Source organism: Primulina huaijiensis, chromosome 1 (assembly GCF_012295235.1).
Source record: "Primulina huaijiensis isolate GDHJ02 chromosome 1, ASM1229523v2, whole genome shotgun sequence".
Lineage (NCBI taxonomy): Eukaryota > Viridiplantae > Streptophyta > Magnoliopsida > Lamiales > Gesneriaceae > Primulina > Primulina huaijiensis.
The window spans coordinates 4,587,556-4,596,100 of NC_133306.1; the positions used below are offsets into that span (position 1 = coordinate 4,587,556).

Sequence of the window (8,545 nt, forward strand, 5' to 3'; positions counted from 1 at the left end):
GATTGAAATCACAAGAAATTAATTTTTGTGATCCGATCTTCTCGATCTTGGCTAACAATCAACTGGTCATAGATTGTATGATTTAATACTTGAAATTCATCACTCGGGAGAGGATATTAAATTAGGATCATAGAGAAATATATCGTTGGATATTTATATTGTTCAGAAGACATATAACCCCATCGAAGTCCACATAAGAACGATAGTTAATATGTTGTTTGACGTTAGACTTTAAAAAAAATATTGAAATTGTTCTATTTGTCACTTGAGAAAGAGAAATAGAAATAATTAAGCATTCTTAACCATTAAACATGGTGAATTCATGAATATACTATCATAGGGGAGTAATCATTGTAGAAATCTAAACGAAATCAAAATCGATGTCATTCCTCTCCTTGATTTCTTTTTATTTTAGCTTAGATTAATTTATCAATACCGTTACTGATTTTCTAAATAAAGTCTGGATTATTATAATTACAGTACCTGATATATTACTTATTATACACACTTTGTGAGAATGATATTCTACTAATCATATATTAAAACTTGACATCGTGGATTGCGAGTAGAATTATCGCGGCAATTTTTTTAATGCAATTAAATGAGATGATTTGATAATCATGACATTGTTTGGCTCAACAAAATGAGATGATGAAATCGATTTGATAATCATGGCACTGTTTAGAATCCTATATAGGAAATTGGTAATATTCTTGCCACCTTACTTCAGACAAGCTTTTGTTTATTTTTTATAACTCAAATGATTGCGAAAACTTTATGTACTCATTAGTTATCTTATGTAGTGCAGTGACAAAGTTTACACCTTATCAACATCTTCTTCTGGTTCTGAGCCACCTATTAGGCATTGTACCGGTTCATTATCACTCTCGCTTGAGCTAATGTCAGTTCCAGGAGATTCACTCTCTGAGTTTGCCCACTTACTATTGTTTTCTTTAGCAATAAGAACCTTCTGGTCTTTCTTCTTCTTGAAATATCATTTTTCATCTTTCGACCATCTTTTCTCAAATGGTCTATTGTCATCTTTCTTGAGCCTGTTACGTTTTGCTATTGCCATAGATAAAGCAAGCTTGACGATAATCTATATGATCCTTTTTCTAATAAGATTTAGTGAATTTAGATTGATTTTTATGCATAAATTTACCAAAAGTTTTGACGAATAAGGATATGGCCTCATTGCTAATTTGTTCAGCAGACTTCTTGCTTGAAGTCTCTTCGACCGGAAAAACAGCAACAATTGCAACAAGAGCCTTTGTTGGTTGGGAAGTAGAAGGCTCTTCCTCAGTTCAAATCCCAAGCTCGAACTCATAGGTCTTGAGGTCAACAAATAGATCATGCAACTCCAGTTTGTTTATATCATTGGATTCTCACATGGCCACCATGTTTATCTCCCATTCTCAGGGAAGTGCTCTCATAACCTTTAAAGCAATTTTTCGATTAGAATATTCCTTACCAATATATGTTAATTCAACAATGATGTTAAGCCGTTTATCAAACTCATTGAGAGTTTCTCCAGGCTTCGTTTTTACATTGTCAAACTTCTAGATAACCACGGTTATCTTGTTCTCCTTAGTCTAGTAATTGAATTCACAGAGTTTGGTCAGCTTCTCCCATATCTTTTAGCTGTAGAACAAGTTTTTACTGAACAAGTTTTTATCTAAAGTTTTATAAAGGATATCATTGGTCACGTTGTCTAGGTTAGCCTTCTTTTTATCTTCAGCTGTCCATTATGATAAGTGCTTTTCCACCATCTTCGGAACACCTTCAGTTATGGAAATGGCCGTGTTTATCTTTAGAATTTTCATTGGACCATCAATGATGACATACCACGTGTCATAATCCTGTGTAGATAAGTGTGTCTGCATGCGAATTTTTCAATCATCGTAATCTTCTTTTGAAAACATATGAATTTGTTGAAAGATGTCATACGAGTATATGAACATCTGAGGTTGAGAGAAAGTCTCTCTAATATCACTTGTTAGAATCGAATTGAGTTTAGAGTGGTGAATACTCATTTAAATTTTTCTTCTAAACCCTGTCAAATTGTGCGACCCGTCTTGATGATGTTAAATATCAATACCAGATTTTCTCAACTCTTAAGAAACGATCGGACCACATATTGTGCGAGAATGGTCCGATGAATCTTATGACTAATTTATACTCAAATAAGACAATTTATATAAGATAAATAAATGAAGTAAAGGAATAACACAATTGCTTTTTATGGATGTTCGGAAACTCAAGTTCGTACATTACCCCTTCTTCCACTTATGAAAAGATTTCACTAGAAGGCTTTAGTCTTACAAAACTTGTAACAACCTGTTTCAACCTTAGGACTTATTAACAACCTAAATTGAAACTCCTAGTAACTTCTTACGATGGTTGAGACACACATTCTAACAATCAATATAAAAATAAGAGGATGAATCATTCGATTCAAACTGTCAAGAAACTTCTCAAACGATCTTGGCAAGAAACGATCGAATTTGAGAGAAACCCTTGAAGATCCTTGATGATCTGAATAAGTATTCTTTGGAGTGAGGGTTGATGAGCAGTGAGTAAGTATCAAAGTGATAAGTGTTTGTAAGTCTTTTTAACAATGCAAGCTTGATTCGTCTATCTGATTTGCTCTTCTTGGCATTTTTTATTTATATTACCTTATATATTTTTTCGTTCAACTTTCGACTGTAGCTCATTAAATAAGCATTAATACAAAGACATTGTTGTTGACGTCCTTTCTTGCTTTATCATACTTTTCATTTAATAAGCAAATTGACATTTGTCAAATGTGATAGAAAACATCAACTGAAAGCATAAAATAACTAGATCTGCACGTAAACTTTTGTGAAAAACATTATGATCTTCTGACACCATGTTTGTTGTGCATGATCAGTCTACCAACGTTTCCGAAAAAGTAAGTAAGATCCTTGTATGATGTGTTGACTCGAACATTTATAGATATTCACGGATACAATCAACGGTTAAATAGTTTGCCACGGATTAATTCACAAGAGGTGGTCGAGTAGCTTAGTATTACGAGACTAGTTGAAAGGACTCTACTGAAGCGACTGAGCGTTTGTAATACAGAACAAACGATAGCTTGATCTAATACAAAAAATTATTGTTCGTCATCACCAAAATCAAGAGATCTAACATATTCACTTTATTTTTCTTAAAAAGTAACAGTTATAAATTCATACTAAATTATTAAAGATCAGTATTTGTAACTGAAATTCGCAACGAAATAATGGGCTTTCATAAATTTGATTCTATTCAGTGGAAAACCTATATTATGATATGAAGAATTCACTTCTATTGAATTTATTTAACTACAGTACACTAACTTAGTTTCAAAAATCTAGTCAAATTTTAGTGTTTTGATAGATAATTTTGACAACATATAATTAACTCGTCAATGTTGTTATACAAATATTGGAATTATAAGAACCCATTAGTTTTAGCGAAATTGGCTCTTAAAAGCGCGTTTTTAACATTGTTGACTTCATGTCACAATCACACGTTCAGTCAAAGCCGCGTTTAAGGTAGACAGTCATCCCCATCATAGTAAATCGTGCTGATTCAATCCCGCTTTTTCAGGGCTGATCAATATTTTGATTCTTGAAACTGTTCTGGGAACATTTCGAACCAAACAAATTGACAGATGGGCGTACCTTGTTACGTATTTTTTGCCATTGATTTCTTCCATGCAATTTTCTCCAGACATTTTCCCTACTTTCATCACAAAATCTACATTATATATACCCCATCTTTCACGAATTAATTCTTCAAATTACAGTTACAAGAGTTTAAAGAAAGAAAGAGAAAAAAGGCTTCTTTCTTTCACAAGAAAATATAGACACTACCATGGGAAAGCAAATGAGCTATATGAAGAACTGGGTTGAGGTCGCACCATCTCCTCTCATTTGTCCCCACAAGGTTTCAAATGCCCCGAGACTGGAGACGATTGTCGAAGAAGGCTCAGAAAAGATGGCCATGTCCAGCAAGAAAGTGCTCTACCTCTTACCAGTCATCCTTTCCTTTGCCTCGTACCTCTTGATGAACAGATTTGCCACCATTTAGTTTAGATATATATCTCAAGAAACACTAACCGTTCAATTATTTTCCTTCTCTTCGGCACTACAAAAAAGCATATGTCAAGTGGCAGCATCCCAGATTGGATTGATGAATCAGTTGATGGAAAAATGTAGGATACATGAACGGTGATGCAGGAAAATGGTTACGAATCAATCCCTGATTCAATTTCTCGAGAAGTGGGCTGGAAGAGCGTGTAGGTTCGTGTGGAAAAGAGCTGATTGAATGAAATTCATGCAAAAGCTGTGTGATGATTTGTGAGAAGCTTAACTAGTCTGATAGGTGCCCATATGTAAATAGAGAAATTTTAATTTTTTGTGACATCATTAAATATATTTTTCTGTTTGTATAATCGTATCATGAAATATGTCATGTCTATATGGTTTTTTTTTCCTAAAATTTGAGTTCATTGATTTCAATTGAAAGTTCCCGCTGTTTTGATTTGTTGGCCGTTTTCTCCTCTATTCTTAAGTCTTAACACAAAATTTGGCATCAAAATATAATTTCCTAACAAGCAAGTGAAGCAACATACATCAGTTGCCAACTCAATTTTTATGCAGTGTCATTTCATTGGCGTATGACAACTTATTTGAGTATGAGGTACTTTTCGCATATTAAAAAAGAAATCAAAACATAATTCCAAGAATGTCACTGACCTTCAATTAGATATCGGACTCCAATTCCAGGATAAATTAGTCGTATCGCCATATGGCCTGCAATCACAGATATAAAAACGTGACTCTCAAATCCAAGCAACTACCCTTTAAATTTGGGACAGATTGAAGCAACATTATTGAATGAAAAGAAGAAGGTTAAGTTATGCAAGGAAAAATCTTTACATGGGTCTCACAGTAGTTGCAGTATACAAGAGACTCACTCTAATTTCTTTTTTAAAAGTATCGTTTTTTAAAGTGCACAATGGCGAAAAAGAATGAGAATCAGATTTAGATTCCATTAATTAGTGCACGTATGCCCGTTCACATATTTGAGGATTTACCTTGGAAATTTGACATGAAGCAATAAAAAGACAACAGCGACAAATATAAAGCAAATGCCAATTGATATGTAGGTCAGCCCCAGAAAATTATTACGGCCGCCTAGCCAACTTGATGTCGAGAGTACAAGCTTTTTGCTCCCGCTGAAACTGTAGGTGTTGTAATTGTTCAGAAGTTGAACTAAAATGATATCATCAGCATCTAAATCCTCCTCAATTTTTCCATACAACTTCCGAAAAGTGGGGAGAGCAGCAGTACGCATCCATACAATGAGATCCTCTTGATCACTTAGCTGGTTTTGCAATTTATGCAATCCAACAAGGAGAAAATATAAAATTAAATTAGTTAGTGGTCAACTTTGAATTTAAATAAAAAAATGTTAATCAAACCAATAGAAGAAATCTTACCAAGAAAAAACATGACCTTGAGTGTATTATGAGAATGTTAAAATGGAAGTTAATTCACAAAAAGGGAAATGTAGCCCATGGTATAGTATCTTTTCTCTTTCCCTCGTGCAAAAGGCAACAGCATACTCATGCAACTGATAATACTTGTTACTAGAACAGTATTTGGTTGAGTCGCAAAAGCAATTTGAAGACCTCAAGAAACTAAAAACACTGAGGAAAAAAGATCATTTTGCATTGAGGTCGACTCCATCCACACGCACCTAGATAAGAAAATAAGTCACTTTTTTGGTTATGCATGTTTTTGTGCGTAAAAGCGAGAGAGACAGGGAGTATGTATGTGTGAGTTTGTGTTTCAGCAGTCTGTTTAAATATGCTGCAGACAGTGGCAACTAACAAATTATACCATCCTTTTCAGCATAGCACCCCACTAAATCTTTGCACCGCTATCTGGCATTTAAAATGTTAAAGCTTTGAACGTAATCACTCACCGGAATGTTTATATCAAGATTTGCACCACCAATTAGAGAGCCATTTTGAAAATTGAAGGGATAAACATCTTTCCCAAATTTACGTTCACGATCACTCTTCTATGCAATTTTCTTCCTGTTAACTTTCAACTCATCTGTCCCGCGGAAGAAAGTGTATGTGTCATTAAACAAACTCCAAGCTATCAGACCACAAGGGACAATTGGGAGACCATGGTCAATATCTTCAGGTGCACAGGATCTTGAATCTTTGTGCTTAAGTCCATGCAAGAGCTGTTGATCGCTTCGACTCTTAACATACCTTGATGTAATAAAGTAAAAAAATACATGTAATAAAAAAATTTGATGAAAAGTCCACACAACCATGCAGCAGCAAACATAACTGCAGCATTTATATTAGAAAGAACTGAAGCACTAAAATAAACAAGTGTTTCATAAACGGATTGAAATATACATAGTATTTTTTACCGTCTATGGTTCTGGTAGTAGTTATCCAGCTGGTAATAGATGAATATTGGAGCTTTCATATGCTTGTGAATCTATGAACAAGGTAGAAGGCACAAATCAAATTGTGAATAACAAAGACCATTCAAGGAAACCAATTTATGAGATTTGAACCAATGTGTTAAGCAAGTTCGAAAAAGCTTTCAAACAGCTTAAAGAAAGCTCTGGCCGGTAATGATCATCGCTCAGTGATATAAAAGTTTATAGATCATCATACCAAAAGACAGCTTTCCCATGGAAACCAAGTCATTCTGTTTCATTTTCAAGGCATTCAAGACAAATTAGCGGTATTTTATCAAAAAAGTGGAGAAAATAATTTCGAACGAAAAATAAGTTTTCAAGTCAAAGTCTATCTGCTAAGTAATGGTAACTTGTCTTAGAAGAAGGTGAATGACTCGAGAATGGATCATGTAATCAAGATCAGTTTGACTACATGAATTTAGAGATTTATCAAACAGATTATAAACCATCCCAAGCAATGCAGAAATTTGTTAGACAAATTGATAATACAAATTGATTATTGCATGAATACTCTTGTCATGGAAGTAAAATTTTGTTAAACCAAAAAAATTCATCAATGCTCGTGCTCTACAAAATCTCTATCCATGTTCATTGACCATGATGAAACAGAAACCATTGCCAAGTGACATAAAATCTCACTGTATTATCACATAGCATCAGAAACACGACCTTCAAGTCCTTGGAGCAGTTTTTGGAAATCGAACTATCCTTGATGTATGCCAATTTATTGCTTCTGAATGGTTCTGGCACACATTCAGCATCATATCTGTACACTAATTCAACAACCTACAATGGAAAGTTCACCAATCTTCAGATCCATTAAATTCATAAATTTTATTCCATCAAATCAACTCCTTTGTCGACACGTTAATTAATTGCATTAAAACTCCTTACGCTTTGTGAAGCATGGAGAAAAACAAGCCCAATCGGAATAAAGATTACTCCAACCACAAAAAATATCGAAATAACCTATCATGAACAAAACACAAAACTATTGAAATTTACAAGCTTGGTTATTTGAATGCTCACGGTTTATAAATATAAATGAAGGATTACAGTCATTTGCCCACCCATTGAGGTGATACGACAGGTTTACAAGCCGGAAGATTTTGCTGAGTAAACTGGTGCAGACTGCAAAAGAACAAATATTGTGTGATCAAGACGTACGGTTCTAGAATATTTCATCTATACCTAATTTACAGTATGAGTATAACTTAGAATGCAAAATTTTGATGTCCAAACATAATAGTAGCTTGAAAAAGATTCCGAAACCCTCGGCATAGAGTTCGATGCAACATATGCTAATATGCATCTCGGAATTGCTACAAATTAGTTAAATAAACATTGAGGAAAGGATTTAAAGATGGAATACAGCGCAATCACCTTTAGAGCAGCCTTGTCTGAACGATCCTGGATCAGTTTCGTTTCCAATAGGTGTGAAGGAGCGTACTTCTTCCATTTCCGTTCAATCCAAATTCCGATGAACCAGTACAGCACACAGTTTCTTAACCCTAAAACCGAAGAAAACCGAAACTCTTCCGACAATTGAACGAAACTTCACTCCAAAAAAAACTGATTTCTTGAAAAGATCCGACTGTTGCGCCCCATAAATCTTCATAAATCAAGAAAAAACTGGATAATTACAAAATCATTCCGGCAAAATAATATTGAAGGATGATACCGAAACAAGAAATGGGTTTTTTTTAAAAACTAATGTATATTTTAAAATTTTTTTCAAAACTAATGGTAAAAAATTTTTTGTTTCATTTTTACGGTAATCTGTTCTTCGTAAGCACGGATGGTGCGGACGTGGAGCACGGTCCGTGCTTACAAAGAACGGATCGTGCTCCAACGTGGAGCACGGACGCTCCAACGTGGAGGCGTAAGCGCGGACGTTCCATGGTGTATTTATATATATATTTTCGTTTTTTTGTGTCCATTCCTTTAAATGTTTTTCTGACTCGTTCACGTCATTTTTCAGAAGTTCACGTGAACACAATGTTGAAAACTTGACATGAAGAGT

The 8,545-nt window shown here is 34.4% G+C and overlaps 1 pseudogene; it reads right to left on the reverse strand.

Annotated features, from left to right (window-relative positions):
* Positions 1-3,751: 3,751 nt before the first annotated feature.
* LOC140978939 (putative ALA-interacting subunit 2) lies at positions 3,752-8,212 on the reverse strand (annotated as a pseudogene).
* Positions 8,213-8,545: the final 333 nt, after the last annotated feature.